The 21,830-nt window shown below is 48.6% G+C and overlaps 1 long non-coding RNA gene across 1 annotated transcript; it reads left to right on the top strand.

The window, feature by feature from the left end:
• The first annotated feature begins 2,740 nt into the window (after window positions 1-2,740).
• Window positions 2,741-6,557, top strand: LOC109394983 (uncharacterized). The gene is made up of 3 exons (XR_002126558.1): window positions 2,741-3,375; window positions 3,983-4,645; window positions 4,881-6,557. It is a non-coding gene; the product is annotated as an uncharacterized LOC109394983 (long non-coding RNA).
• Window positions 6,558-21,830: the final 15,273 nt, after the last annotated feature.

Genomic DNA, 21,830 nt, shown 5'->3' with positions numbered 1-21,830 from the left:
CCCCCGCCCTGGAATCTGCGCTGGTGGCAGTGAGAGAGTGTGGAGTGTGTTGGAGGCGAGGAGGGGAATCACCAACACTCTCCCTCCCTCCCCTTCCCGCAGCCTCACCTGAGGCCGGGGCTTCAGTACTGGAGCCGCGGGGGGTCCCGAGCATGCTCCGGGGCCGCAGCGAGGGCCGCGGGGCTAGGCCGGAGCGAGGCGGCCCCGGCCCTGGGTCCCCCGCGCACCAGCTTGTTTTCCGGGCGCCGCGGACAGTTGTGAGCCCGGGGGAGCTGCTGATTGGTGCATTTCCTCCTCGGCCTCGGCCCTTTCTCCCCCACCCGGTTCCCTTTGTTTCATTGACTTTTGTGAATGAAACCCTAGGGCCGGGCACGCCCGCCAATCCGGAGACTCGCTTGGCCAAGCCTGGGGGGCGGAGTTTCCCAGCAGCGAGGGCCAATCAGATAGCAGGGGCTGGCTCCCGGCTTCATTCACGGCTTGGGCTCCCATTCATAAAAAAATAAACTCGCGGCCGGAGTTCATTGAGAAAGAGCTGAGAGAAAAGGAGGGAGGCCAAGGACCTGAAGGCTTCTTCGTGGGGCTCGGCGGTGGCCCTGGGTCTGAGGCTCGGTGAGCTCCTCCGGCTGGCGTCTGCACGCGCCTCTGTGCATCTGCATGTACGTGGGAGTGTGAACATGTCTGTGTGTGCGCCCTGGGGGGAGGCGAGTGGACTTGTGTGCCCAGAGGGACAATAATAACTAACATTTATGAAGCACTCTTCTTCCACATGCTCATTTCATTCCCATAACCTGACGAAGTGGCTCTATTGTTTCCATTTTACAGAGATTGAAACGAACACTCGGAGGGGCAGTGACTTGGCTGAGGTCACTCAGTCAGCAAGCTGCTGGGATTTACAGCTCCCAATCCCTCACATTCTCTTATACAGCCCTTCGAGGCCACAGTTAAATGGATTAAAGCTATGTGACAACTAATACACGGTAGGCACTCAATAACTGTAAGCTAGCACGAAATACAGGCTTTTCCTCAAGGGTCTGCTCTGCAGAGCAGCTCTGTGACCCACTTTCTATTGATTGCAGCAGAAACCAGAGCCCCCAGCTTGGACCTCTGAAAGGACAATTCCCCTCAGCCATCTTTCCTCTTATCCTGAGAGCAAACATAGGGTATTAAGGAGGCCCCAGAGATCTGATGATTTAAGGGCAGGACTAGTTTCAGTTCTAGCTGAAAAGCTGGTTATAGTCTCTGTTACTACATTTATGCATTTAATTCAATAAACATTTATTGTGCCAGACTCAAATGCTGGGTGCCAAGCAGGAAGCAGTGACCAAGACAAACAAGCACTTGATGGGAGTTGGGCTGCTTAGGCTGCAGCCATGGGGACACACGGGACACAAAATCCCCCAGGCCTTTTTTCTGAGACAATTCTGAGTCTACAGTCTATGCACTTCTTTGAAAAGAGCCTGATTTTGCTTCCTGCCTGTTTGTGATAAAACACAAGAGAATGGCCAAAGCCCAGGGGAGTAGGAGCTGCCTTCAAATTCATCTAATCTAACACTCCACTTTATAGATGAGGCAGTGAAGCTTCAGAGAAGGAAATATGTGTGAGCTTTCAGCTGGTCAGGATCAGAGCTGGGACGAGAATACCCCACCTCTAGCACCTGTTTAGAACTCATTCTACAAGATCATCTTGGACAAAAGAGAATAAACTTCCCTCTCATCTCTGCTGAAATACTCTTTAAGGCTCATGACTACTGCCCCTCTCCTCCAGGAAGCCTTCCAGATAGCCTGAATCAGTTCCTTGAGGATCCATAACATTGTTGCCTGTATCTCTGGTGTGGATGTCTTTTATTATGCCTAATGGTATAGTAATCCCTATGTATATAGAGCTCTCCAGGGCCCCAGGAAGTCGCTTATGCTTTTTGTAATTCTTCCCCCAGCCTGCTTCACACTTATGAGGGTCCCATGAATACTTGTTTGGTGAATAGTTACAATAAAGACAAAACTAAGGGAGTTTAGCAGCAACCCTGCCCAAGGGAGGCGAGACAAGCCCAAGCAAATCTCAGCTTCAGGCTGGTTGGAACCAGTTTAGGGAGGAGCTTGTGTCTCCAGGCCCAGACAAGTAGGGGGAGGAGGACAAAGGGTTCTTATGGAAGGCAGTTGTGATGTAGTCTCAATGACAATGAAGAAAATTCCAGTGGGTCCCTAGTGGGCACTCCAGTTGGGGGCTCTCTAGGGGTGCTTTGCTGGTTCCGAGTTTTTACTTTTTTTTTTTTAAAGATTTTATTGGGGAATTGGGGGAGGAGAACAGTGTTGGGGAATTGGAGAAGGGGACCAGCAAAGTTGTTCTTCAACCTTCATTGTGAAGGGCACCAGTTGCCATCTGGCTGCCCATCTGCAGCTTGTGGCTTCTAAGCTCAAGGTGCTGTGTTCAATCTTAGTTGCGAGTGGGTGTAGCCACCATCCCATGTGGGAGTCGAACCAGCAGCCTTGTTAAGAACGCACACTCTATCCACTGAGCCATGCGGGTAGCAGCTCAGCTCCAGGTGCCGAGTTCAGTCTTAGTTGCAGGTGGGCATAGCCCACCATTGAACAGGCAATCTTGTTACACCAGCTGTGCCATCCTGCCACCTGTTGGCAGCTCAGCAAAAGTTCAGCTCGGGCACAACGTCACTGGCCCATGTGGGAATTGAACCGGCATCCCTGTTGCTCAGGGCTCACGCCCTTAAGCCAACTCTTAACCAACTGAGACACTCGGCCAGCCCAAGTTTTTAGTTGTTTATGGAGAGCTCCTGGCTCCCTGGAGCGTAGCTGGTTTTCCCCATTCCCCATCCAGGGACCTCCTCTGGCTCCAGCTCTGCATGCAGGCTGAGTGAGAGAAGGCACCAGTGCTGCCACCACTGCTGTCACCTGGTCTCTGATCCAACAACACCCAGGCTCAGCATAGTGAGATCTCCAGGGGGAGCATTTGAGCCTCTTCCAGGGCTCAAGAGAGTTGATGGAGAAGGAATCAAGGGGCTGGAGATTTCCACAATAACCAACATTTACTTGCATTTACTCCAAGGACTGGACCTGTATTAACTCATGCAGCCTTCACAGCAGTCCTGTAAGGTGTCCCTATTTTACAAATGAGGAAACTGAAGCCTCAAAAACACACATCTACACCGAGAGTCCACTCAACAGACTGAGTACACCTCAAACGGACGAGGCACAAAGACTTCACTTTGAGGGAACATATAACAAGCTGGATGGAAGACAAACCTGAGTCAGACAGTACACATGGACACCCCTGGATTAAAGATGCTCCTGGATGCACAGCTTCAGGGAGGACACACACAACTCCCTGACACCCCCAACACACCTTTGGTGGGGATTGCATAGGTAAATGCTTCCCTTCCCTTTAGTATATTGGAGCTGGACTCTGAACAGTTTTCCAGGAGTCTAAGTTATAAAATGTAAGTGTGGGTTTTAGATATGCAGGTGCTTGTATCAAGGCAGCCCAAGGCTGGAAGGTTGGATCTTTAGGATGAGAAGGGAGAGGAAGCCATTGAGACACCTGGATTAGACTAAGAGGCCCAGGAGCCATCAGAGAAGCAGGCTCTCCTCGGGCATTCCGATGGGCATTCCGATAGGGTAGTGGCAGGGGGCTCTGTGATCTGTAAACCTGACTATGAAGGGAGAACAGAAATGTCTTCAAAGGCCTGGCTTCCTTAATGTCTGGGAGAACTGAGAGTCCCAGAGGCTTCAAGAATGGAACTTAAAGGGTAACCCAGGGAGACAGCTTGGTAAGGCCAGATAGATAAGATATTGATAAATAGGGTTAAGTGGTGATGTATGTCCTTTTAGTGTCTCCCAGACTGGAGCTGTCACCAGGGGGAATGAACCAGAAAGGCAGTAGGGGTGGAGACATGGGGTCTTCCAGGGGCTGGTGAGTCAGGACCACCAACAAAAAAAAAGGTTCCACTCTTGGATTTTCTTTTGTCCACAGTCCCACTTACACATTACTTCCCCTAAACTGTCGGGGTCCTGAACCCAGGGACAATGGATGTACAATCCCCTGAAACCAACTGCCTACATCGACCTGTGTGTGCACGTGTGTATTTGCTGAGAAGAGGGTCTATCAGGGCTCATCACAAAGCAGGTCTGTAAAGCCCCCCTCCCCCGGTTAAGAACCACTGCCCTATGTCTTTCATCACAGTTGGCTTTACAAGATCATAGATCCTGTCCATATGTATTATCTTAAAAATGGTTGGAAAGGCACCACTTTTGGAGAATGTGCTTCGGAGGAGGTAGCACGGCTTCCCTTGTTCTTCTCCACCTTCCACTTAGCCTGAGACCTCTCTTGAGACCCACAGAAAAGGCGGCCCTCCCTTCAGGCAGCTGGCCTGGAGCATGTTGGGCTAAAGAAAGAAAGTTACACAGAAAACTGGTGATTTGCTCAACTCCAGAGGGCACCCTGGTAGAGGAGAACTGTCTCAGGAGAAAAGACGAAAAGAGGAGGCCTTGGGTGGAGACTGGGCTTCGTTCCCTTATGTTGCAGGGGCGGGATGTCCTCAAGAATCTTGGCAGAATCAGGAGGAGACAATAACCTCAGCCTGACTCGCGTGGAATCTCCAACTGCAGGTGGAGCCGCTGCAGTCAGGAATCCGAGGTGAGAGGCTCTGGTTCTGGGAGAGACCCTCATCTGGGGTGACAGCCGTGATATTATCAGCAGCAGAGCAATAGACACAATGACACCAATGTGTGGCCAAGCCAATCCCTGATTTTAGGATTCCTCCTGGGGTGTCACCTTTTGGGGAGCTGTATAGGAACTTGTCAGAAACCCAGTGAGGATCATTGAAATATTTTTAAACAAGGCTGAATAAATGTGTCTTCCTTTCATCCAGAATATTGTCCCAGGAGGAAAGGCTGAGCCTAATGCTGAGAAAAGAGTCTGGGAGGCCAAAGAGAGACGAAGGGTATTAACTCCAAGGAAAATAATTTTTATATTTCGAGGGTGCTGGTGACTTCATCTTTTCATATTTGCTGCCTGCAGCAGCTCAGGACTCCCCCAAAATGCAAAACCTTCCTTGTCCGTTTTGTCTCTTCCACTATTGGTTCAGATTTCAACCCTCTGCTTTTAGATGAAGTGCTCCAACTCAAGGACAGGCCCTCTCTGAATGCTGCAGGATATATAAGATTTTATTTTTCCTTTTGAATTTTTTCCCTTTCTGTCAAAGAGAGACAAATGTACAAATGTCAGCAGCCTGAAGGATTGGAATGGAATCTGTGCCAGTTGGGCAGAGTCCAGGATGTTCCCCTTTTTAATTAAGTGCAGACTTGAATTATGAAGGCCACAGCTCCCACTGGGCGGGGCTCTGCCACGGGAAGGTGATTTCTCTCGTTAAAGATTAAATGCCGTTTATTCCACTTAGTCTCTCCTCAGTTCTATGAGAGTGTCTATATTTGCTCTTGCCATCACGAATAATGGGCAATCGAGTTGATGCCCCAGCTCATTAGGGCAACAGCAGCAGTGAACCCCATATCTGGCAGACACCTGGACGCTTGACTCATCCTGGACTCTTTGGGGGGAATGGTGGCACAGGTGGGGATTCCTGAAAATTTTCCCCCCAAACAGAAGCTCTTAACCCCCTCTGTCCCTGTCTGTCCCCCACCCCACCCCACCCCTCCCCTGACTGCCCCTGAGGCTCTCTAGGGCTTCCCTGAGATTGGGGGGAGCTGCTGCTATAGATTTATTTCTCCTGTTGATTCCCATCTATCCTGCTGGTCACCCCAGCCCAGATTTTATCTGGTAATTTACAGCCAAAGTTGTTAATTTACGATCTGGGGCCATGGAGCCCTGAGCCCAGGAAATGACGTTCCTCCTGGGTGAGGGCACTGCTGTCTTCTCACTCCAAGGGGATGGAACGCCTCTGTGGACAAGAGCATGGCATAAAGGAAGGACGTTGGGGGGACGCATGCTGAGAGGACACAATACCTAACCAGATGGGGACTAGTTCTGGATCCCAATTGGAGTTTCCAAAATATGGTGTTTGCAGTTATGCTTTACACTTTATTGTTTTCCTAAGCCTTTTCAGACAATGTTATCTTACTATATTTTCCCAGTATTCCTCCAAGTAGGTTCTTTTAGTTTCATTTTGTAGTTGAGCACTCTAGAGTTCGGAGAGCAATTTGCCTTATGTCACCCAGGGGTGGGGAAGTGGGAGAGGGGACTAAACACCTACCTCCTGATTCTCTTCCCAGAGAATCTAGCTCCAGGGGTATCTGCTTATGAGAGCCAAGCAGAGACAAAACAAGTGTTCTTACCAGCCTGATCCCTAGTCCTCTGATATCCTGACCCCACCTGACCCTCCCCTCCCTGACATCTCCTTTTTAATGTTCTTTTTTTCCCCCCTACAAGTCCCACTTTCCTGTTAAGAAATACCTGTTAGGGTCTTGTTAATTGTGTGTCTTCTTAGGGGGTGGTTCAGCATTTTCTTAAATTGCACATCAGACATGAATGTCTCCCACAAAGGGAAAACTGATGGGGGGCGGGGAGCGTGTTCTTCCCTAGAAATTGAGAATGTAAAGTATATTTAATTAAAATGATAAATCTGATTTTCAGTTTTGTTTTTACTACTGCTAAAACTAATCTATTTTATGCACGTTTGCAGAAGGCTGCAGCCATCAAATCAGAGAATATTAGAGCTGTGAGGCACCTGGAGATCTTTCTGGGCCAAACCCTTCATTTTATAGACAAAGAAACTGAGTCTCAAACAAAAATTAAATACAAAAAAAAAAAAATAAAAGAAACTAAGTCTCATATTGGGGAAGGGACCCCTGAAAGTTCCAGTGATGTGTGAGGGGCTGGTTCTTCAGGGCTCTATCTTCTGTTCCTACTTAAACATACTGGTGTACTCCTCTCTCTTTAAATGTCTCCCCTCCCCCCAAATCTCCAAAGCAAACTCTGTTGGAAGGGGCTTGGCCTCAGGAGCCCCTCCCCCCACCTCCCAGTTGGTACCGATTACTTCTCTATCCAGTTTCCTCCCTCTGACCTTCTGTGGCTTCCTGGGCTGAATCCTTATTCTGGATAGATCACATCTAGTGAGATTTTAAACCATACTTGGTTCTCTCTATTTTTCTCTCTGCCTTATGACAAGGTAGAAACCAGACCTTTGTTTTTTCTTGTCTCAGCTATGTGTGTAGTGTTGAAAACAGAAGCTATTGAATTCACACTTCATGTCGCTTTTGCTTAGAACAAGGTTGTAAATGTTGTGAAACATTTCTTTATTTGAATAAGACAGCCACATGGTACAAAATTCAAAAGTCATATAATGTCCTCTGGTATAATTCTATAATCTCTCCCCTGGCAACGCATTTTAACTTCCTAGAGACAGCTAAGGTGTTCAATGTCTTGTGCATTATTGGTGATGTAGACCATGCGTCTGTTGTGTGTGTGTACATACACACGCACGACAAATACACACCTCTCACATACATTAACCCCCTCTCCCTTGTTTACACAAGTGGTGTAGAGCTGTGAGCACTGTGATATGAACGTTATCAAGAGCCAAAGAAACTTCATCTCGACAGAGCCCAGCATAACCACAGAACATGTAGTTCAAGAAGCAATGTATGTAGATCCAGAGAACAAACATGGTCACCAGATGGGAGAGGGGTTTGGAGGCTGGGTGAAAAAGGTGGAGAGATTAAGAAACACAAATTGGTAATTACAAAATAGTCATGGGGATGTAAGTACAGTATAGGGAATACAGTCAATAATATGGTAATAGCTGTGTAGTGCCAGGTGGGTACTAGACTTCTTGGGGAGATCACGTCATAAATTCTGTAAGTGTCTAACCACTACACTGTACACCTGAAACTAATATAAAATAATATTGACTGTCAACTGTAATTGTAAAAAAAAAAAAAAAGCAATGTATGCAGCTGGACTAGAACTTTTGGAGGTTGTTCTATGTTATAATGGTTGTGCCCGCTCCCTTATCTCCCATACAATTAAAAATAAAGACAATATAAACCATAGAATAAGTTAGAGGAGGTCCAGGCAAGATTTGATTTTCATCCTGATGACCAATACCACAGTATTTTAAAGAAAAAATAAATTTGGTGCTTCTGCTTTGGTGGCGGCCTAAGTACAAATCTTAGTCTGACTGGGGTTACCTGACATGGGTTCTGACATAGGCCCAGGTCCAAATCCTGGTTGTGCCTCTGACTTCGTGATCTGAGTGAGTCAGTGAATCTCTGTGAGCCTCAGTTTCCTCATCTGTACAATGGGGATAATAAGATCTACCTTGGCTCTTGATTTGAATGACCTTGTAGGAGAGTGGCGACTAGAGATAATGTGTTGTGAATGCCCAGTGAACAGAAACGAGCCTCCTTTCACTCGTTCTCTATATAAGTGTGTGTACACACACGTGCAGGTCTCTTCCCCTTGCACATCCTCACTTCACTGCTTCTACTTTAGGCCTCTCCGGCTCCCAGTGTGTGGGATGATGTGTGGATGGGGCTTCAGGTCTTGTGGGCAGTGCTAGGCTAGCTATGGGGTCAGACACCCATGGGGGGCGGGGCTGAGTCCCAGTAACTGGAAAACTCTCAGTCAGGCATGGCTCCCCGGGTGAGGAGAAAGCAGGTCAGGTGTGAGTGTGAGGGGGCTTTTTTCAGCCCCTCCTGACAATCCCATCCCCCTTCTTCTGTATGTTACTATTTTGGGGAAGTATGAACAACTGCTTAGCTTCGGTTTAGGTGTGCCAGCTTAGAGGCAGTGGCCTCTCTCATTTACTGGGTGCTGGTGTCCAGGCTCATTTGTATGCTATGGGAGGTGGCTTCGAGGCCTCCAGGGCCCAGTCTGTAGTGGCTGTTGGTTGTCTAAGCTTCTAAGGGACAAGGGGCTCCACCTTCTTCTGCAGAGAAGGTCTAGTTAAGAGGCAGGAGGTGGCTGTCAAGGGAGGGAGGATTGTGGGTCCCCGTGTGTGTGTGTGTGTGTGTGTGTGTGTGTGTGTGTGTACACACAGGCTATAATAGTCACTGCTTTACTTCTCATTTCCAAGAAGTCAGAAAGCTGCAGTAATTTCGGAATAAGGAGTACCCTCTAAGAGACTCTAAAGCTCTGTCCAAGATAGCCGGCACATTCCGTGGGTAATGTCTTTTCTGGGGCCTGAGGAGCAACCAATCTATGATATTTGGTCCCATTGCCATCAGAAATCTTCTTTGTCGTCTTCTCCCCTAACCCCAACTTCAATTCAATCTCAGCAAGCGTTTACCAAGATATATTTTGTGCAAAAACATGTTCTTTGGGTCCAGAGGCCCAGAAATGAGTCAGGTTCCTCCCTCAGCCTCCAGGAACCCACCAGGTGGTGATGGCGTTCTGGGTGTGGTTGAGGGGGGGAGAAACTGTACATCTTCACTGTGTTAGTGCAAAAGCCAGAGGGCTTCCTTTCACTGGAGGAAGAGAGACGAGGGATGGCAGCTTCAGTCCCGGAGTTCCTATTCCATCAAGTCTGTCTCTAATGCCATTCCCTCCTGGAAATATTTCCTGGTACATTTTTTCTCCCAGGGAGCTCATTACCCTTCTTCAACGTTCTCAATGCAAGTTGCGGAGAATTTATTGTTCCCTGGGCAATGTCAGGTCTCTCATGATTTCCATCTTCCTTGACCTTGTATTAGAATCCTCCTCGGACTTGTCCTGGGTCTCCTACAGGATTAGACGTTACTTGGGGCAGGCTGGGCAATCAGGGCTTTGCATTCTGCCTGCTGAGGCGGAATCAAAGACAGCTGCTTTGTGCTTTAATCTCTGGAAAGACATGGAAGCATTGGAGTCTCTAAAGCAAGGCTCGAAACACTACAGTCTGTGGGCCAGGTTGGGCCCAGTGCCTGTTTTTGTGTGGCCTGTGAGCAACGAAGTGTTCTTACCTTTTTCAATGGTTGGAAAAAAGTAATTTCAAATTTGAGTGTCCATAAATAGATTTATTGGGACACAGTCATACCTATTTTTTACATATTGTCTATGGTTGTTTTTTGTGCTACAACAGCAGAGTTGAGTAGTTGTAAGAGAGAGAGAGAGTATGACTCACAGAGCCTACAATATTTTCTCCCTGGCTCTTTACAGAAAAAGTTCACTAAACCTTGCTCTAAAGCAGCTGTTCTCAACCTGTGGGTCGCGACCCCTTTGGGGGTCGAACGACCCTTTCACAGGGGTCGCCTAAGACCACCGGAAAACAAAAAGATACTTACATTACGATTCATAACAGTAGCAAAATTACAGTTATAGAGTAGCAACGAAAATAATTTTATGGTTGGGGGTCACCACAACATGAGGAACTGTATTAAGTTGAGCACCGCTGCTAAAGTGTAGGTGAAGGGCCTGACCTAATTCACAGATAATAGGAGTACATATTGAAGGTTGGGCAGCCCAAGGGGCCAAGTATCTCTGGATAAGACAGGGGCAAAGGCAGCTCATGGTCCATCTTCCCAACAGGAAACCTGCCTAGGGGCCTGAGAGGGACCTTTGGAGATATATCATCCCTGCTCAGGAAAGCTGGGAGGTGGGGTGAAGTCACAAGGAGGCAAGGACTTTGGATTTGCTTCCATGTGGCATGGCAGCCTGGCTCCAGTTTCCTGCTTCTTCCCAGAGCTCTCCCGGGGATGGGCCATGGGGGACCCACACAAGGAGAAAAAGGGCCTCCAAACACACAATACTCTTACGTTCCTAAAGCCTGACTTTTTTCAAATGAGATGGAGAAGGAGATTTGAGAATCCTCACGGGATAGCCCTGCCCTTTACTCACCCGAGTCCATAGTCTGAGAAGTGACAGTTGCTCCCAGGGCTCAGCCACCATGCCACTGGAGTTGGCTCCAGCCTGCACTCCGCTACCTATGAACGAGGGGTTCAACCAGCGTGCTTCGTGCCCTCCCCTGCCTTCCTTCCTGCAGCCACTTGGAGGAGGCAGCTGGAGACACTTGGGAAAGTTGCCTTGAAGAACAGCTGAGTCAGATGAACCAAATACCCTGTGCTTGGGTGGTATTTCCCAGAAGACCCTGTGCCCTGCCGGCACTGACTATGGTGGGAAGGGTCACTGTTGGGGTCAGCCCCAGGAGACCACCTTGAACAGCACTGACAGCATTTTTTTGAAAGCTATCCCTGCAGTGCTGGCCCTGCCCCTCCCTGCTTGTTCATTCATTCAGCACATATTAGTAGAGTATCCTCTGTGGGTTGAACTTACCCTTTGGTAGGGAAGATTGACAGTCTCTTCTATGGGGAGAAGGGTATAAGTGAAATAGAAATCATTAACATTTATTGAGAACGTGCTAGGTGCCAGGCACTATTCTAAGCCCTGTGCCTGTATGAAATCGTTTAATCCTCTCAAAAATGCTGTGGGGTGGGGTTTGCAGAGGTATCATTATTCTTTTATTATAGATGGGGACACATGGGCTCAGTGAGGAGAGGGAACTTGTCTGAGGTCACCCAGTTGGAAAGGGGCAGAGCCAAGAGCCAGCCTAAGAACCCAGGCTTGTCTGATTTCAGAAGCCAAAGTCCTAACCAAATTCAGAAGCCTGAACTTGGGTGTTCAAAGGAGAGAAAGACCCTTCTACCTGGGCGGATCAGAGAAGACTTCTCGGAGGAGGTGGCAATGGAGCTGGCACTGAGATGGGTGGGATTCGGGTATGGGGCTGTGGGGAGAGTATTCCAGGCTCAAGAGATATCAGGATCAAAGGCTGGGAAGCACAAGCTAGATAGGGGAGGACTCCAGGGTAGCATGGAAAGGGGTTGTGGGGAGACTAAAAACCCTGAGACATTTGCCTTGGAATTTTCTCTTTGGAATCTTGGCTCTGTGGCCTCAGGCCTGATGTCTATGCTTACTGTCCACAAAGCTGAGTGACAAATTCCAGGCCAGTGTGTGAGAGAGGCCCCAGTTGGCCCTGACCTTGCCCAGGCCTGCACACGCAGTAGCCTTGGACACATTTCCCAGGGCTCAAGCCTGGTCTGGGTGTCGGGATTCCCCGGAATGGAGCCTGGGCTTGCCCCCCCCCCCCTCGAGATTTCAGATCCTGCTTGTGTTATTTCCATGGGATTGTCACACCTCTGGCACCGGGGGAAGGAAGAAAGAGGGAACTCCGTTTCCTTTGTAAGCATGCAGCTTGTGGCTTCTCCTCATCAGGCTGGACCCACTGCCCCCTTGTGGGATGGAGTGGGGGGAATTTTACCTTCAGAAACCTGGAGGACCAAAGTTGGGAGCCCAATTAGAGATTTAGCAGCAGACACCCCAAAGGATCCAGCCTCCGGCATCCAACCTGAGTTCCTGGCACCTATATCAGTGCTTAGTAAATACTTGTGAATTAAAGAAGGAAGAAGTTGAGTGTGTGCTGGGGGAAGGGGTTTGTTCAAGGAGGTATAAAACAGGCCTCTACTTGCCAGAGCCTTCCTGTCTAGTCTGGGAGGTGGGTGGGGAGCGGCAGTGTAATGGTATAATAATAACAATGTATTTCATAACTCAAGTTTGAGGCAACAAAGGCAATGTGGGTGAGGTGAAGTATATGTAACACAAGGGTGGGAGCCACTCCCGGAGGGATCATCCCCAATTTTAGCCTAAAGAGGTTCTGAGCTCCTGCTCTGTTCAGCAGTGGCTTTTCCTGGAGGTCCTTCCTCCTAGGGCCCCTCACACCCACAGTTTGGGGTGTCAGGCCCTATTTGATTTCTTCCGCTCTCTGCCCAGGATAGAGATTCCAGAACCACATTGATCAGTGTGTGTCCTCCTTGGTGGGTGGAGGGAGGGGACCTTGGTGATTTCCTTGGAGGGTCCCCTTTGTGGCAATCCTTACCCTAGCAGTTGCAAAGCTTGCTTTCTGTGCTCAGACAGTGTCGGGGAGCGAGATGTGCTTTTTGCTCAAACCCAATTTCTGGGGAGTGAGTTGTGTTTTTCCCTCAAACCCAATTTCAGCAACTGCATGTGAAGGGGGAAACATGGCAGCCCTGAGCCACATTCGTGGTGCTTTGTCCCGAGGGTCTCCCTGGTGGAAGGGTGTCTGCTCATGCTCTCCAAGTCATCCATCTGCCCGTGGCCGTTGGCCAGGGTAATGGTAGTAGCTCTGTACCCCACCCCTCTTTCCAGGTTCCCTCAGGATTTCAGATTCTGGAGACTTGCAGGGCATTCAGACCTGACCCCACCCTATTCCATCTCCTCTTTCCCAGGACAGGCGGCTGTCACAGGGAAGCGAGCTCATCAGAATAATCTCGGTGAGGCTTTATATTGCTGAGTCTCACCCATCTCTGTACATTATCACATCACAACCTGGGGACTCAGAGAGATTATGTGACTTGGCCAAGGTCACACAGCCAGGAATGGCAGCTGGAGTCAGTGCCACTCTGACTCTCTGTCCAGTGTTCTTCCCATTGTATTTGTGTTTTTTTGGACTCAGCAGACTGAGAACAGGAGATATGGGCCTGTCCCAGACACTTGCTTCCTGAGGAGCAGGGCAAGGAGGCAGAGAGTCCCAACTGAGGACCCCTGGTTCCAGATAATAGAGATGGGAAAAGAGTCAGAGAAAGGAAAGTGAGAAGGAAAGGAACTGCTTGTGGCAAAGCTCCGTGTTATCCACATCTGGAGACAGGAAATCCTGGTCAAGGCTCCACGCCTGACAGCTGCTGGTTCAAAATGCCCTCTGCTGCCCACTCCCTGGGGTGGAGGGAGGGAGGGGACGAGGTGTTAATTTATGTGGAACCCTTGGAGCCCTGTCTTCCAGAGGAAACACCAGGCTAATGGAAACAACAAATAGGTGCTACATCTGGGCTCTCAAACTTGGACAAATAGCAGCATTTCCGGGGTTGGGGAGAGAAGAGGAGGAAGGTAATTAATTAATTTGTTCTTTTATCCATTGTATTCATTTATTGAGCAACTGCTATATCCCAGGCACTATGCCAGGAGATGTGATTACCTCGTCAATGCCAGCCAAAAACAACAGGGAATCTTCCTTTCATCACTCACCATGTGCCAGGCTAAATGTTTTACGTGTGTTACTTATTCCACATCACACATGTGGGGCTCAGAGAAGTTAAGTAATTTTCCCAAAGTCACAGTGCTAGTAAGTGGCAAGGGGAGACAGCTGAGTAAGCTCATGCTGACACTATAGCAGACCAGGTCTCCCTCCCAGAGAGATGCACTCTGAGTGTCCTGGGGGATCTGAGAGAGGGGGCTTTGCTTGGGGAACTGGGGAGGACGCATTTGGGAGGGGGGCTTGTTAGGATGAGTGGGATTTCATCTGTTGGGGAGAGAAAGAGTTTCCAGGTCGAAGAAGCTGCATTTGCAAAGGTGGAGAAGCCCCAAAGGAAATACGTGTCCCGGGGTGGTGATAAGTTAGGGTATGGAGGGTGAGGCTGGGGAGTGTGGACATTTTGGAGCCTTGTTTAGGAGCTTGGATTGAATTCTACAGACAATGGGGAATCACAGGGCAGGGTGAGGGGTGGGGAGTGTTCAGGTAGTTCTGACCCTTCAGACCTAGGGCAGAGAGAGGGAGGAAGGGCACTGGCTTGGAACTATCAGGAGTATCTCACCCCGATCCTGTCCTGAAGCCTATGCCTTCCTCTTCTTGCTGCATAAGACATGATGCCGCCATTCAACCCAGACAGAGGGCAGAGGCGTTGCCACGTGGCCGTTGAAAGCATGGGCTCCGGAGGCTGACTCTTCTTGCTCTGCCATCAGCAAGCTACGGGGACTTGAGCAAGTTAACCTTTCTTTGCCTCAGTTTCCTCATCTATAAAATAGCAGTGTTAATAGTACCTACCTCAGAGGGGTGGGGGTGAAGATAAAACGAGGTGCTCTAGGAGAGCACAGTCACAGGCTGTCAGGAAGGTTCAATAAATGCTAGTTCTTGTTTTCAGATGTCACCTCCCCACCCTGCCCTGGGTCCAGGCAGCACCTCAGAGTCCTGACTGTCAGAACTTCCTGAGTCTGATCTAAATGCCTCCTGCTGCAGAGGGGTCCCAGCTTCCCCGACAGCCTTCCAGGTCCAGGATGCACTCTGTGTGGTGCTCCCTAACCTCATCCCACTCTTCTGATCTCGGGTCCTTCCCTTCTCTCCTCCCCTGTGATTATCATAAACCCCCTGCTGTGGGCAGGCTTGGCTGGGCCCCAGGGTCCTTTGAAGTCCTCAGCCAGGTTCCCAGCCCCACACATGGACTTCTGAGAAAGCTGCTTCCCATCAAATCCTGCTGCCAAAAAGACTCCCCTCTTAGGTATTCCTGCCAACTCCGTTTTATAATCTCCGAGCTGGGGAGGGAGGACAGTACAGGCACTTTGTGCGCAGGAAGGAAGCAATTAAATTATTAGCACTTTGAGAAATTAAACGACATAACTTATGGGCGAATAAGTTTAGCAAAAAAAAGAAGAAGAAAAAACCCATGTAATGTGAGAAAACAATTAAAAAGAATTATATAAGGTTGGGCTTGCTCCTTTATTGCAATAGAGTTAGCAGTTCATTGATTATCGTCTTGTTATAATGCAGCAGGATGGAGCGGGCTGCCACGGAGGCAGCGACACTCAGGAAGTGAGGCGCTTTGCTGGGTCCTGCAAGAGGACACAGAGGAGGAGCTGAAAGGTTTTCCTGGAGGGAGAAGGGTGAGGGGTGAATGGGGTCAGGGGAGGATCACCAGAGCAGCTCTTCCTGCTCCGGGCTCCTTCTGCTTTGATAAAATTGTCAGTTTCAGTCTGTCCAGCCCCTGTGCCCCAGCAAGTCTGCTCCTAGGTATTTATCCCAGAGAAATGTTCACACAGCTCCATAAGGGGACATGGATGGGGCTGATCACCCAGACGCTGTGTGTGTCCCTCACTGGGAGAGTGGAAAGGTAACATGGGGTGGATATGCCATGGAGCAACAGCGAAAAGCAGACCACTGGATGTACACAGAGCCACGTGGCTAGATCTTAAAAAGTGAGTGCTCCACAGCAGTAAAAAAAAAAAAAAAAAGCAAACTGCTGCCCCCACACCACATGGAGGAATCTTTCAGACAAACTGAGCAAAAGAAGCAAGACATGAAGGCGGACCCACTGTATGATTCCATTTAGATGAAGTTCAAGAACAAGCTGAACTGATGGGTGACGACAGAAGCTGGAAGAGCTCCTCTGGCAGAAGGGGGAAGGGATAGTTCATTGACTGGGAAGGAGCACAAGGGAACCTTTCTGGGGTGCTAGAAATGCGTTCTAGTTTGATCTAGGTGATGATTACACAGGTGTACATATAGAGAAACAATCGAGTTTATGCTCAAGACCAGCGCAATTGCACACTTTACTGTATGCATGTTATACCTCAATAGGAGAATTCAGAGTCAAAAATGTTGCCAAGGGAAAAAAAAGTAGGAAACAAGCAGATATGACACAATACCACTTATGTAAATAAAATACCACACATATATGAAATAACACCAATCATTCTGTAAGAACGCAGCAAACAGAAGGATAGAGGCTATCATATGGACATGGGCTGTGGGAATAAAAGAATGAATGAATGAATGAATGAATGAATGAATGAATACCAAGAGCAGGGCCCTGCAAAGTCTAGTTATGCTAACAGGCCATGAACGGAGACTATGGTTAACTCAACCCTCTGCCAATGATTTAGGAGTTTGTAGAAAATCACTAGTTAATTAATCAGGAGGTCTTTGGGCTGGAGGTGGTATGTGTGGGGTGTTGGGGCATTTTGATCTGAGGGGTGAGTGTAGACTCAGTCACTGATGCCTGCCAGGAGGTTAGGGTGGCATCTGTCTCATGTTTCTATTCTTTTCTGCAGTTTGCCAAGGAAAGCCACCATGCCTGCTTCCTTAGGGGGCCTCACATACGGTGGGCAGCTCCCTGGGGTAGGTGAACTTCCACCTACACTTGGCTTTAGACCTTCCACTCCCAGCTGGGACCCCCCCGGCAGGTTTCTTAACCTCTCTGGATCTCAGCTTCCTTATCTGTTACATGGGACGCTAAAAAGAGTGCCCACGGTGAAGGTGGTTTGGAGCAAGGGTCAGCAAACGTTTAATGTAAACAGCCAGATAGTAAATATTTTCAGCTTTGTGGCCCATAAGGTCTTTGTCACTTACTCTGGAATGACTGCATGATGTAAATGAATGTGCATGGCTGTGTGTTCCAATACAACTTTATTTATGGACACTGAAATTTGAATATCATAATTTTCACGTGTGTCACGAAATATCTTTTTTTTTTCAAACCACTTAAAAATGTAAGAATGACTCTTAGCTTGCAGGCTATACACAAACTGGGGGGTTGGGGGGCAGGTTGGTCTGAGGGCCATAGCTTGCTGACCCCTGGTCTAGAGAATCAAATGCATTGGAGCAGGGCTCGGCACATAACAAGTGCTCAAAAGAGTTGAACAATATTATTACTCTCACCCCCACTGTGCAGGAGAGAAAGTGGAGGTGCAGAGAGGCGAAATGGCTTATCCAGGGTCACCAGGGAGTTAGTGGCAGAGCTAGGACTCCGGCCCAGATCTCCTGAGTCTGCGGTCAATGTGGTGGTTTCAATCGACTTTGAAAAATGCCCAAGGAGGGAAGAGTCAGGTTGCACCTCATGTCCCCTTCCAGGGCCCACGTCTTGCAGCAAGAAGCCTGGCTTCATTCTTGGGTGGCTAGTTTCGCCTGATGGATCAGAGAACCCCTAGCATCCGTAGGGTGCATTTTTACTGTTCAAAGCCCTTCCTCATGCTTTGTCTAAACAGTGACCAGTGCTACTTGACACTCCTGTTTCCTAGTCTTCTTTTGTCTTGTGATGTCAATGTTATGAATTTTTTGATGTGGATGTCATTACAGGGAGTTACAGTAAACTTCTGATTGCATTTATATAAAGTGCAAAATCAGGCAAAGCTAATCTATATGCTGTTAGAAGCCAGGAGAGTGGTTACCCCAGGAAGGAGGCACGTGGGGGCCTCTGAGGTTCAGGAAATGTTCTGCCTCTTGATCTGAGAATGATCTTTGTGAAAAGGCATCGAACCTACACTTACCATCTGAGCACGTTTCTGTGTAGATGTTCTACTCCAATAAACTGTACGTAAAATAGCTCCAAAGGCACTTGGGAAAAACAGTGAACTTTTGGTGAGTCTAGTTGCAGGAACAGGAGGACAATGCTGACATCACCCAAGCCCTATTGCTCTGCTGGGTAGCAGAAGACACTACTGACAAAGCTGTGCAGACGACACCAGAAGTTCACCGGCCCTTACGTACCTTTCACCTTAACATAAAAGGTGCTAATGTTGCTTTCTTGGAGCATGGGAAATGTGAGTGTATATGTGTGAGTGGGTGTGATTGTGATTGTGCTGGTGAGTGTGTGTATGAGTATCTGTGTGGTGTGAGATGTGTGTGTGCAAGTGGTGGTTGTGTTTGCTCATGAGTGTGAGTGGGACGTGTGTGTGTGAGATGTTTGTGTATGTGTGAGTGTATTTGTGAGAGCGTACGTGTGGTGTGAAATGTGTGTATGTACAAGTGGTTGTGATTGTGTATGAGTGATGTATATGTGTGAGTATATGTGTTCTATGTGAGGTGTGTGTGTGTGTGTTTGAGTGTGTACCTGTGCACGAGTGCGATTGTGTTTGTAGGTGTATGTGTGAGATGTGGCGTGGCTGTGTATCTATGCGTGGGTGTGAGCGTGTATGATGATATATGTGATGTATGAGGTGTATGTATGAGTAAGAGAGTCTGATTGGGTTTATGTGTGTCAGTGTGTGAGATGGCGTGTGTGTGTGAGTGAGTGTGTGAGCACCACACAGGGCCCAGAAGCTCTCCCCTCCTGCTCGAGTTGCGATTTGGGGCCTAGCAGGGGCCTGTGTGTACACATGTGGGTAGCGTGTGCCAGGCATGGAGGTGCTGGGACTCATCTCTCCGGCGCGAGTGCCTGGCACACACCGCAGCAGCTCCTCCGGTGAACGGACTTTATGTGTTTTTGTAATGCACAACCCTTGATTGCTGCAGATTTATGCAGAGAAAATGGGTTCTGGTAACCGGCCGAGCCTTTTAGCCATTGCTCATTTGGGTGCATCTCAGGCTCTCTATTTGTTTCTGGAGGGTTTGCTGGAATTCTCTCTGAAATGTGCCAAGCTTCCTGCCTGGGAGAAGAAATTTATTTAATTTATTTAAATCAGATGATTTAATTCTCTCATTCACCAGGAGCAAAGCATAGATTTTGCATTACAGGGGCTGCAGGAGAGACAAGAAGAGAGCGGATGAAGAAGGTTTAAACATGGTGATTTCAACTGGAGCTCATAGAGAACTTCTCTCTACTGGAAGGAGTTGCACACTTGGACCAAAAGGATAAGGGCCTGTCTTCCCGGCCTTTCTGTGAAAAAGGACTGATCTTGTTGGTCAGATCTGGGAAAGGACATTCCTGTCCTTCCACCCAAGGTCTTCTTCTACCACCTCGCTGACTGAGCTCTCCTATTCCTAGCCTTCAGCGTCAGACCCCGCCTACAGAGATCTACCCTGGGCTTCCTCCCTCCCCTGCTTTGAACTTGACTGTTCTAGTTCCAAGAGCACACCATGCCCCTGCGTGTTTCTCTCTACTGCCTGCAACACCCTCCTTCACCCTTGGCCTACCTGGTGAACCCTTATTTGTCCTTGACTCCGCTCAGATGTTGTGCTTCACAAGATGCTTTCCCGTTTTTGCTCCCTTGCAAATATCTCGACAGGGTGCTCACCACACACAGCTGTAATTCTTTGCACATGTGTTTTTCTCCCACATTCGGCCACAGGTTTCCCCTGGGTAGAGAATATATCTTGCTCATCTCTGAATCACCGGATCTCAGTGCAGTGCTTGCCACAGAGGAGATGCTGGACAGATAAAAACTTCCTGAATGAATGAATGAATGAATGAATGAAAACACACAGCAGAGGAGCAGACAGGAAGAATTTCACAGGTCTCAAACGCAGGCACACAAACATGTACACAGTCCAGCATGCCACTCCTCATGTGCTAAACTCATCACACAAACATTCACCCATGCAAACACACGCACCCCAGCTCTAACTCGCAGCTGCTGTATTAAATTCTATCGATTGATTTGTGTTCTGCACACCTTGGCACTTTGCTTTCAGAAGGTCTCTGGGTAGCGTTGGCTGTCCTTTCAGCCAAGGTCTACCTGAGTCTAAAAAAGCACAAAATGAGGGTGAAAGGTGGGACTGGAGAGACATTCTGATATGGAACCAAGATCAAGTTGGGGGACTTGGTGCTTTGGGGTCCTGGCGGAGATGGGCTGCTCTGCCTGTGATCACAGACTGGGGTGGGAAGGCCGGTTGGGAAAAGGGTTAGATCAGTGACCCAGAACAGAGCAGCATCACAGGCTGCCTGGACAGATGCTATCTCTACATGGATGAGGATTCCCACAGGCGATTAGTGAGAACACATACAAGTACTTAGCATGGAAAGGAATGAATGAATGAATAATATGAACTGGGCACGTTATTTTACATTCCTGGGACTTTTTTCTCACCTGTAAGCGAGGGAGGGTTGAACTAGATGCTTCCTGGAGCGTTTCCCATTCTGCTTCTGCTCCATACTCCCCTCTGTCTATTAGTGGCACATGCACTGCACATACATAAATAATCATATACTTACATTAAATATTAACTTTGCCTTATCCCCTTGGGCTCTCAGCATAGGAGGATGAAGACCGGAGTTAGGCAACTGAAGGTTTAAATTTTTGAGCTAATTGTGTGGTTTAGGGCAGGTCCTGTTAGTCTCCCATCTTTTATCTTTGAAGTAGGGAATAATCATTCTACTTATGGCTCAGAGTTGTGAGCATCAAGTGAGATGAGAAATTTAAAAGACTTTTGCAAGCTGTAAATGTTACTAATGCGTTATTTATGATTGTCCCACACAGTAGGTGCTCAGTAAATGCTCACTAAATGAATGGGTGAGTTTCTGGGTTTGCTTCAATCTTCACTCAACCTCCGCTAACATGAATTCCTCCGTGTGTGTGTGTGTGTGTGTGTGTGTGTGTGTGTGTGTTTAATGGCCTTTACGCTAATGCTGTAGGGAGAGCTTGAGACAATGCAGCCAGAAGTTCCCCGTCACTCCATAAAGCCAACCACCTAAGTGCTCCAACTTTGTCCCTCCCATAAGTCAACAGAATGGGTGGGGGGCTGGGAGGGGGAAACAAAGGAGCTGTTAGCAGGTAAGAGCAAGTTGGCTCATCACTGTGCAAGTCACCACCAATAAAACCTAATCAATGCAACCCTTTTTAAGTTGGTTGGATCAGTGACCCAGAAAATAGCTCCCCTGTAGAAAAGGAAATGATAGTCAATAAACTGAGACGTCAATGGGAAAAATCTATTAAAGTGAGTGAGATATCAGGAGACCTCTGGTGTTAACGGAGACCTTCTGGAATGGAGCCATGGAGTGAGAGTGGGTTTTTAACCCTCTCGAGGTTGGAGTTGTTGCCTCGGCCCCAATTCAGGCAGCAGCAGAGGCTGCAGCTTCACTTGGCTCCCGTCTCTCCAAACAGTGTCCAGGAGCCCGTGTTGTGCTGAGCTCTGCTGCGTGCCTGCTTAAGCCAGTCCTTTGGGTGCGTGTTCCCTGCTATAGATGATCAGCAGGTGAGGCTGGTCCGAGGCTCTGTCTGGGGTGCTGCACTTAGAGATGACACCTCTCTGGACCACAGGGAAAAGGAGCTGGTGGTCTCTGCTCCCTGTTACAACAGCTGCTCTGACTGGGATGTGGGGAGCCAGAGGGCACTGCCTCACCCTGAGCGGGGCCTGCAGACACCACCTTGACAATTAGCAGGGTTTCCCTCCTTTGGGGTTTCCAAGGAAACAAAAGCTGTCCCCAAGAAACTGGCCTGGCCTGCACACTGCTTCTGT

Source organism: Hipposideros armiger, unplaced genomic scaffold (assembly GCF_001890085.2).
Source record: "Hipposideros armiger isolate ML-2016 unplaced genomic scaffold, ASM189008v1 scaffold_447, whole genome shotgun sequence".
NCBI classification, from domain to species: Eukaryota; Metazoa; Chordata; class Mammalia; order Chiroptera; family Hipposideridae; genus Hipposideros; species Hipposideros armiger.
Note: the sequence above shows the minus strand (reverse complement) of the source record. Positions and strands in the feature narration are given on the sequence as shown.